We start from the raw sequence: 10,269 nt of genomic DNA on the forward strand, positions 1-10,269 counted from the left end.
AAGGAAGGAAGGAAGGAAGGAAGGAAGGAAGGAAGGAAGGTGGTTGGTTTGAACTCTTGCTTGGTGAGGTTGGAATTAAATAGATGCTTTTATCAGATGGACTAGCTGATTTTTGTAGGTCCCTTCCAACCTGGACTATTTTATTCCATCTCTCCAGTGGATATCATCGACATGAGATTAGTGCTTCTGATGTACATGAAGTAGCAATTGCTGTTGTATGTTTAAGGTGTGCGAGCAGGTTCACTTTGAAAACACTTTCCAGATCAAAACTCTCAGCTGATTGGATCCCTGCCTGAATGATTTCAGGATACTGACCAAGCTTTGGGCTGGGTGGTGTAGTAATCTCAGTTCTGTCAAGAACTTGTAAGGATGTGGAAAAGCTCATCTCTTAATCTGATTTCAGAAGTCTTCATCATAAAAGGCTTATACGTTTCAGATGCAAGTAAAGATTTGAACTAAAGAATTTAATTTAATTGTAATTTCATTTGACTTTTAAATAATAAAAAATATCTAATATTTCAATACTTTATTGCTGTAATTTTTCTCTACATTGAAACAGATTTAAATTCAAGTTATGTTAAATACATTTCTACATATTTCATCACATCTCTATGTGCTTAAATTCATGTGTGTTTCAGATCTAAAACCTTGATCAATGCTTATTCTAGTGACAGCAGAAATATGGCTCAGAATTCAGTGAACTCACGCAAATTTTGCTGAGACCAGTGAAGTTCTAAAGAGATATGGGCAGTACTTAATAGCTTTAGACATATGTAATTAACTTGTAGTCATCATTGTTTTAAGAATCTATCAAAAAAGATAAAAATTAAAAAAATACGTGTCAGCTTACCACTTTTTAGTTTACTCATAAATCATAGCCTTGGCTGTATTTTGTTATGTATATTTAGGAGCTGTAATCTCTGAAAAGCTTGCCAGGCCTTGCCTGTGAACTCACACTAATAAGCATCCTAAACAGAAAAGGAACCTGAATACAGGGGAAATAACTGTTCTGAGAGCTCTGGCATGGTCCTCGTTGCCAGGGAAACCTCTTCTTTGTCTCTACGTGTTCGGAATGGCTGCCTCATTAGACACTGAACCTGATCATCACACTGCACTACCAGGAGAAAAAAAATAAGGAAGAGAAAATGCTAAGAATTCCACAAATCTTTAAGAAAATGCCAAGAATAGGGGTAATCTTAAATAAATATATGTGTAGCTATTATCATAATTATGTTCTGTAAGGGTAAATCTGTCCAGGCTGCTTCCTTCCACATTTATTTGCAGGTGGAGGTGAGCAATTCTGGATTTTTTTTTACTGAATGAAAAAACAAAAAAGAGAAAAAGGAAAAAGAAAAAAAGAATCTGAACACAAAACTGGTGAATTGCATATTTTATCTAAAAAGTCTTACTTTTAATATTGAAAAACACCAATTTAATAAGGTCATTCTGCTTATTTGACTGCCTGAAACATTGTTTCAGCATTTCTATAGCAGATTTTATTTGTGGAGTCAGAAGCATAAAATGTCAGGGAAAAACCGGTATAGATGCATTTATTACTCTGATCATAAAGAGGAGTGGTGAAAAAATAACAAAACTTGAAAATATATAGTGACAGGAGAGTTGCTTTATGTTTACTACTAAGTTTTAATCAAGATACTAAAAACAGCACCACATAAACTTCTGAAGTACAGAACTGGATGCAGTTTCAAGGCATTACTCATTGGCAATAAAACTATGAACCCAAGGTCCCTCAGGAGCCCAGCTCCTGACCTTGGCTGATGAGAGAAGCCGTTGAAAACAGAGCCAGAGCTTAACCTCCACCCTCTGTGGTTTATAAATATCAACATAGGGAAGGGATTTTAAAGTCATCGTCCCAACAAGTCTGTTCTCTCAAAAGAAAAATAAAATCCAAATCACAGGTGAAATAGTTAAGGAATGCCTGACTTTACTCTTATTTATGAAGAGAGAAAGCGACCCAGCTAGACCTTTTCTTCCTTATTTTTTCTCAACTGGGCCAGATGTTTAACTAAGTTGTTAGGTTCAAAAACAAGAGAGAGCCTGACCAGGTGGTCTGGGATTAACTGGTAGCTTTCCAAGACCATAAAGAAATTACATGAACTAGATTTACATGTACCTGGAGCAATTTTCCTTCTTAGTAAGTGATAAGCTATGCAGAATCTCTGACGTTGCCTAAGTAACAGTATTCAAATTAATATATTTTCTTTTTTAAAAGAATGCCTTTTATCTAACAAACATTTCAGGGATTATTTTTTCTGTCCTCTGGGATAATATTGCTGAAAGAGGACTTGCAGACTGCAGTTAGAAGAAAAGAGGAAAGAAATGGCTGAATGTAATTCACCTGTCCACTACATGGCAAGGACACAGTTCCTCTCCTTGTAAAGTAGCTCTTTTCAGTTCCATGGTGAAATGTTTCAAAAATTCAGTGAGAGTTGAGTCATTAATTAGAAATAATTTCTCCAATTGGAGACTTGAGGCAGAGAAAGCTATTCTGGAGTGCTCCTGTAACCTCCAGAGTTCTTTCCTTCCTTTATTTTAAACAGTTTCACATAGAGAGCAACTATAAGAAGATATTTAAAATTAATATACAAGGCAAGAAGGAGTAGCAGGAATGGTGCTAGAATATTACTTGAACTGGATCTGCTGTGCAGGTGTGAAGTAAATGTTCTTTGCACCACTAATTTAATAAATTTTGGTAAATACAGAGAAAGTAAATGGTTCATCTTGGCTTCTCTTTTGAGCAAATACACACAAGGATACCAAGGCTTGAAAAAGAATATTAAAAAACATGGCTGGCCTGAATCTTAATGCATCAATGTGTGAGCCTACATGTCTGTGAGAAAAGGTAATTAATGAAAAGATACAGTTATAGCTAGGTAGTAATTATAATCACTCTATTTTATTATGATACGGAAGCAGGCTGGTAGTTCTAGGAGCTGCATTTCTAGGTCCTATTTATGTTCTGAGCACCAGGTTTTCTTCTTGAATTAGTTTCCATTGAGATAGTTTCTTGTTCTATTAACAGACCCTAAATGCAAAGTCTTGTGTCTCTTCATTTTTGAAGGTGAGTTTAGAAAAAATGTTGAAGAGATTTCACTAACCTAAGGATCTCTCAATGCAGAAAGCAGAAAATATTTAAGAAAAAAATTGTATACTTTCATTCACACATGCACCAAAAACAAAAAAAAATAAAAAGGAAGGGAGATGCAAAAGATGCAAATGCAACTTTTGATCCGGTTTTGTAAAAATTCTACAAAATATGTACTTAGCAGTGTGTCAATTTTTTTTCAATATACCAGACTATATAAGGTACCAAATAGTTCATACTGTTTTATATACACCATTGTGAGACCTAAGGAAACAGTACTGCCAAAGTTCAATCCCTTTAAATATTACACATCCAGTGTGCATGATGGCGATGGATGCACAGTCACCATCAGCGTCAAAGCAGAAACTTTTGAAACTAAAAATCTAAGCACTTCTAGTTGGATCATGAAGGAAAAAGACTGTACAGACTGCAAAAACCCCTTAGAAGTCTCTAGACAATAGTCCTTAAGTCATTGCTGAGTCCACAAACTGATGCTTGCACATACAAAATAGCCTTTCAGTAAAAAACACAGAATAAGTAAGCAGAAGGGCTGCACCTTGGAGAGTGACTTAAATCACATGCAGATGGTATATTATAGATACCAAATATCCTCATAAGATCCTTGGTCCCATGATGCAGCATGCATCTTGCTCTCTGATCTCAGCATACGTCAAAGCCCACTGTAAGAAAGAAAGCAGCAGATCAGCTTCATCTTTATCCCATTATTTTTCACATTACAGTGTGGACCCCTAAGTAACCAACCAGCAACACTAAATGGGAGCAATGATGCAATTCCTAGGTCTCGCACAAGGCACATGCAGGAAAAGGAATGAGATTGTTTGTTTAAGGGATATAAGAAGTGACACAGAAGAAAGACACAGATCTCTTACCTTAGCTGGTGTTATAAGAACATGGTGAGTACCCATGTTTCTTGTTTGTGTTTCTTTTGTCTCTTGAAAACCCAACTTTAGAGGCATACGCACATCTTCTTGCTAAGGTACCTGAATTAACAGACACAGTGATGGGAATCTAAAAGTTTGTATTTCACTCCAGTGTGAAAATTGCAGTCTGTTGTCTCTCTTCTCTATGTCTCTTTTTTGTGAGTATAAGCAACAAAAATAGTTTCTTAAAGCTGGAAAGGTAAATCAGATATATAAACTAGAAATCTGCCTGTCAAATGCTTCTTATTCTACCAGAGCCCCCAGATAACACCCTTCAGATATGTGGAATGCAATTTCACTTTTAAAAGGAAGTATTCTAATCAGTCAATTGATATTTTTAAACACCATATTGTCACTGCAAAATGAAAACCACCGATGACTCTTACAAAAATTTGGTACTGGCAGAGCTACAAAAATAATCTTTCTAAGTCTTGGGACATAGTGTTTATGCAGTCTAACAGATCTTGTCTCAGCATAACATATATTAAAAATCTAGAACACACTTCAACGATTATTTTTAAGGTTTTTTTCCTTGCTGAATGTTTTTTTCTTTGAAATTATCTCTGAAACAATAGTACTGCATGCATATTTGTGCCTGTTATCCCAGGTATACTCAAGAATATTTGAAAGGATTAAAAAAGATACTTGCCCTTCTGGGTTAAATATTTTTAGCTTTACTTGCATTGACATTGCAGGTGAAAGCCAAAAATTAAATAATAAAAAAAGAAATTAACCTGTTGGTAGCAACCTACCGTTTTCAGTCTTATTTCCAATCACACCGAGACAGAAAGTAGCCCTGACAATTCTGTGACTGCTCCAGCCCATTGTAAACAGGAGGTGGCAGTTCTAGTCTTTGATCCAATATGCTGCAGTGTTATAAAATGGCAGTAACTAGCTAGGGAAGACAGTTCCACAATATGCAAGCTAAATAGCTTTTCCAAGGCTAGCCGGAGCTGCTTCCCCTTTATTCCCTTTTTGTAGAAAGCTAAAATGTGTCACACAGAGAGAGAAAAAAAAGAATAAAATAGAGCAGCCTTCTGACAGCTCAGAATTGGTACTGTGATAGAGACTCTAGAGCTAACTACACTGCATCCAGGGCTTTTTATTTTTCTTTTCCTTTTTTTTCCTTTTGTTTTGAGTGTGCAAACACATAAAGATTGTCTTTATAGGGCTTTTGTGGAAAAAAAACCCTCTCTATTCATCTTGCGCTCTGTCTCATGCATTAGTTTCAAAATAATTTTTATCTTGGAAAATACTTTTATTTTAAAATACTAAAATTCCACTCAAAACTAGATCAATAATACCCTTCCCCCAATATATGACAGATGAAATCTAGCAGGAGTGGCTCTAAAATCCAATTCAGCCTATTCAATGGGCCATTTTTTAAAAATTTCTGATGCCTTTCTGAAATACTGCTGAATTGCTGAGAAGACATTGCTTTATCATTAAAGCAACTTCAGGATGAAACCTCCTCTGTTGGTTCTAGTTGTGGAAAGGAAACCTGCATGTTAAAAGGTCCTATGACAGTAAAGACCAAGAGCAAAGTAGAGCCATTGGAAAGTCTTTCACCATAGAAAGAAAACAGCAGAGCAAGGGAGATAAAAGGGTGTGAAGGATGCAGTCTGACATCTAAGAGAAGCTATACGAGCAAGCATTGTACTTAATGCCTTTTAACCCAGCTCAGTGTCTGATCATGACAAATACCAGGAATCACAGCAGAAATATATTACACAGCCATATTGAGAATTTTATAGAATGCCTGGAAGCTAGGTGGAGGTGAGAACTACTGAGAGCACCTGACATTCAGAATCATGCAGAGTAGCACATATCTGCAAGAGGCCGTTGTTTGGGAAGTTGTTTAATGTAATTGCCAAACAACACACTTTCTTAGGAAGAATTGTGGGATGCTTCATTTTGATCAAATAAATTTTGTCTTTGTGCTATTCCACCTACATCATTTTTGTAAGTAATTTCTCTGAGTAGAACAACTTCTGTGTACTGTGGTGCGTGAAACTAGGACATAATGTCATGGCCATAGATAACAAAATATCCTACTGTTCCCATCATGCTGTCCAGTGGGAACTCCTGTAGTCAGAGATTCAGCAGTGTACATTAATCTTCACAGTGTTGTACAAGACATCACAAACTCAATTCCCTTGCATCCTCACAATGGAGTATGTTCCACTGTAGAAAGATAAGACATGAGTCTGATGTTGTTAATCAGACAGACACATACTCTGATATGTTTCACAACAGGAAGAGAACACAGATCGTGCCTTGTAGCTATGGAAAACAATCAGAATGTTAAGGGCAGTACTGAACCAAGGAAGAAATCTGGTTATAATTGTAAAAGTGCTGTAGAGGCAGGAAAGCAGTACAGCAGTACATATCATTCTGCCAGGGTCTTCCTGAGAGATTTAGGAAGCATTTAAGGGATTTACACACAATGAAATTCACTTTAATTACTGTGTATCAGCTGAGCAATGGTAGCAGTCTCCAAGAGTGCCATATGGCCAAGTTCAGGTCTGCAACACTGTGCTGGTTTAGGGCAAATTTGTTAAAGAATCTGCAAAGGAGGGCCCCTCCAGAAAGCGAAACCCACATGGCCCCTCCCCCCAACCGGTTCGGGAAAAAATTCCTCGGAGAGAGGTGGAAAGAACCTGTTTATTTGACTGGCCCCGCACCCCCCAGCACACAACATGAACAATACCCGATGACACCGCTTTGCGAAAGATGGCAAAATCAGAAAGTCTCTTTCGGGGGGGGTGGTTGCTCTGTTCTCAGTCCCTCCGGCGCTGGGCCAGCCGCTGCAGCCGAACCCTTGGTGTTCCCGGGTCCCAGTCCGGAGCAGGTTCGAGATGGTCGCAGGAACAGGAGAGGAGAAACAGTCCAGGAAGAAATGTGGACTGTTTAGCTAGAACTAGCTAATAAGCAGAGGCAGAAAGCAGAGCAGAAGCAAGAGCAGAAAAAGAGAGCAAGCAAAAGCAGCAAGCTGAAGCTGGAAGTGAAAAAACAGTCTTATGTACCGCTTTCCTCTGTGTTCTTGATAAGAGAAACCCAAACAAAACTTCCACTCTTCAGTGCCGGTCTTAAAGGCACAGAACAGATGAATGGGGATATACAAGCATCATAACGTCACCCCAGGGCAAACACTGCTTACCCTTCTTTACATTCCAACTTAGCTCTGTTTAATGGCATCACATTTACTGAGCACTAGAGGAGCACAGTTGAAGAGGTCAGTGGTTCTTTTGATGTATAGTACCTTAGGCTGTGTTGAACTACATTTCATTGGAGTATTTCCTTAAAAAAGTATTAAGGCAGGGTAAAATCAGCACTGAGTAACCTAATTAGAGGGGACATCCATCAAACCAAACTTTTCACACAGAAGATCTCATGGTAAGAACTACGAGGCTGTGCAAAGACTTACAGATGTTCTGGGTATAAAACGGAAAAAAAATAGAGTATGACACAGGTTCTTAAATCTCTGTTCTAAGCAGAGGTATGTGCTTTCCTGTCTGCTACAAAGATCAATCTATTTAAGGTTTTAATTTTATTACATTAAGACATCTTTGTAGTCTCCTTTATCCATGAGAAATAAGATCAACCCCAAGCTGCACCACTCACAAGGAACAGTGTTATTTGTTCATATGAAAGAGATTTGGAGCCAGAACTTGAATTTAATTTCCCTATGTATATGCAAAACCCACATATGCTGGAGCAATTTGAGAGTTTTTTCCCAGTGATTCCACTGAAAATTGTATCACTTTGGCGTATTTATCTCAATTTTCGTGGGACTAGAATCTCCTTGAATCTCTGTGTTGCATATCCCTGACAAATTCTTGAAGAGCAACCTACAGAGCTAGTCTTTTTTTCTCTCCTCTCTCCCACACTAATATTCTTGCATGCAATAAGCGCAGCTCTATCCCTGAGAATCCTTCATCTCAGATCAGTTAGCACAAGTCTAGTGGTAGTTATGACAGCTGTGTAGACTTGTAGATGTCCCATGAGAGAGGAAGAAAGATGAAAGCATGGAAACTGAGGCAGACAGAGAGCAGTGTGGCAGTTCAGACACTGAAAAATAATGTGGTATTGATACCTCTCTCAGAAGATTTATAAAGCTCTTGTTGAAGCTCAGGTATGTAAACTGTCCTGATAGTTTCAATGAGACTACTGATGAACAAACTTAAGTGTGTGTTTTGATACCTCCAATAAGAGACAGATTACAATGTATGAACTTCACTAGATTTTTAAAATATTTGAAAAAAGCTTAAAAAGAAATACAGACTTAGACCCACAAACAAATTGCTGGAGCTAAAGGGCCATTCTGTGTCAGCTGAGACACTGTAACTGTTCATAAAAATTCTCTTTCATCGCAGAAGTGAATAAATCAAATTATTGCAATTTTGCAAGAGCAGAAGCCCACACATTGACAGGAGAGGAGATGGGAGGAGAGGAGATGAAATTGAAGAGGAAGAGACATATGCAGAGTGAAGAGAAGAAAGAAACTACCTGCCATTCAGAACCAAATAACTGAGAAAAAAGTAAAGTATAAAATCCTGGTTTCTGGAAGCAGCGAGACAGTACTTTTAGAGATGTGAAAAATACTGATCTAAACAAAAAAAGTAAAAATGGGACAGAGTTCAAGGGCCTGAATTCTATAATAAAAGTTGGATAATCTGACTTTTTGCCAACTCAGATTTGTAAAATGCTTTTGTATTTACTAAAATTATTTTACCTGAGATTTTATTCATCACCACGTTAGATATGAAAATTTGTCTTAATTTACTCACTAGGTTTCTACTAGAATTCTATACACAGCGAGTAGAATTGTCTAATAAGCTACAAGAGACATTTTCTTCTGCAAAAACATTGAAATGTCTTTTTTTTGCTTTTAATTTTCTGCTCTTTTTTTCCCTCTAAACAACATAGACTCACAGAGTCATTGAGGTAGGAAATGACCACTTAAGTCATTGAGGCTAACTGTTAACCTGAGACTGCCACGTTCACCTCTAAATCATTCTTTCAAGTGCCATATCTGCATGCTTTTTCAATACTTTCAGGATGGTTATTACATCACTGCCCTAGGCAGGCTATTCCAATGTCTGAACAGCCCTTCATTGAAGATGTTTTTCCTAAGATCCAGCCTAAATCTCCTCTGGCTCAATGTGAAGGTATTTCTTCTTGTCCTGTCACCAGCAGCCTGGGAGAAGAGACCAATCCCCATTTCTCTACAGCCTCCTTTCAGGCAGGTGTAGAGAGCAATAGGGTCTCCCCTGAGCCTCCTTTTCTCCAGGTCAAATAACCTCAGTTCCCTCAGCTGTTCATCATGACTTGTGCTCCAGACCCTTCCCCAGCTCTGCTGCCCTTCTCTGGACACCCTCCAGCCCCTCAGTGTCTTTCCTGCAGTGAGGGGCCCAGAACTGGACACAGGATCCGAGGTGTGGCCTCGCCAGTGCTGAGTACAGGGGACAATCACTTCTGTAGCCCTGCTGGCCCCACCATTGCTGATCCAGGCCAGGATGACATTGAGCTAATGTGTGTGAGGTGCATATCCTCCTTCACTGCCTCCCTGATCTTGCCAGTTGCATTCTTCTCACTTTTGTCACCAGTTTCGCTTCATGAGCATGAGACTGCTTCATTACTCACCATTAAGGTATAATCAAACTATTCCTGCTCAGTGTCTTTTGTTCTCACTGAAATGCCAACTTTGTGCCTGTTGCTGAGATATCAAATGTGTTTTATTCTCTGGATATTATGGAAAAAATTTGAAGCTGGCTTTTCTTAGTTCTGTCAAGGGGAAGGATCAAATTAGTGGGTTTGTTTTGCCTTACCATTGAATTCTTCATGCAATATCTAACTATCCTAATTTGTTTATTTCCCATGAAGGGCTTGTTATAAATTATTTTGTTAAATATATGAGATTGTTATCTAATTTAAATTAACGTAAACATTTAACCAAGGCAATTATAAAAATTCACATTTTAAGCACAAGTTATTATTCATAGAAATAGTTGGGTTTTCTGTTTAAAAGAAGCTTGTGGATACCAAGTTTGTGATAAAAAAGGAAAACTGATGCCTGCAAGTAACTGCAAGTATGCAGGCTGCCATTAGCATAGATGAAGCACTGGGAACAGTGACTTATTTCCCCTTTGAAATATAATAAGAAAAGAGAAAAAAATCTTTTGTGTTATATCTTCATCCATTAATCTCTAGCACCAAAAC

General features: G+C 37.9%; 1 long non-coding RNA gene across 1 annotated transcript; it reads right to left on the reverse strand.

Annotated features, from left to right (window-relative positions):
- Positions 1 to 511: 511 nt before the first annotated feature.
- Positions 512 to 5,004, reverse strand: LOC135449037 (uncharacterized). Its single transcript, XR_010440623.1, has 3 exons — positions 4,800 to 5,004; positions 3,997 to 4,107; positions 512 to 3,786 (listed from the first exon to the last, which is right to left on the reverse strand). It is a non-coding gene; the product is annotated as an uncharacterized LOC135449037 (long non-coding RNA).
- Positions 5,005 to 10,269: the final 5,265 nt, after the last annotated feature.

Source organism: Zonotrichia leucophrys, chromosome 5 (genome assembly GCF_028769735.1).
Source record: "Zonotrichia leucophrys gambelii isolate GWCS_2022_RI chromosome 5, RI_Zleu_2.0, whole genome shotgun sequence".
Classification (NCBI taxonomy): domain Eukaryota; kingdom Metazoa; phylum Chordata; class Aves; order Passeriformes; family Passerellidae; genus Zonotrichia; species Zonotrichia leucophrys.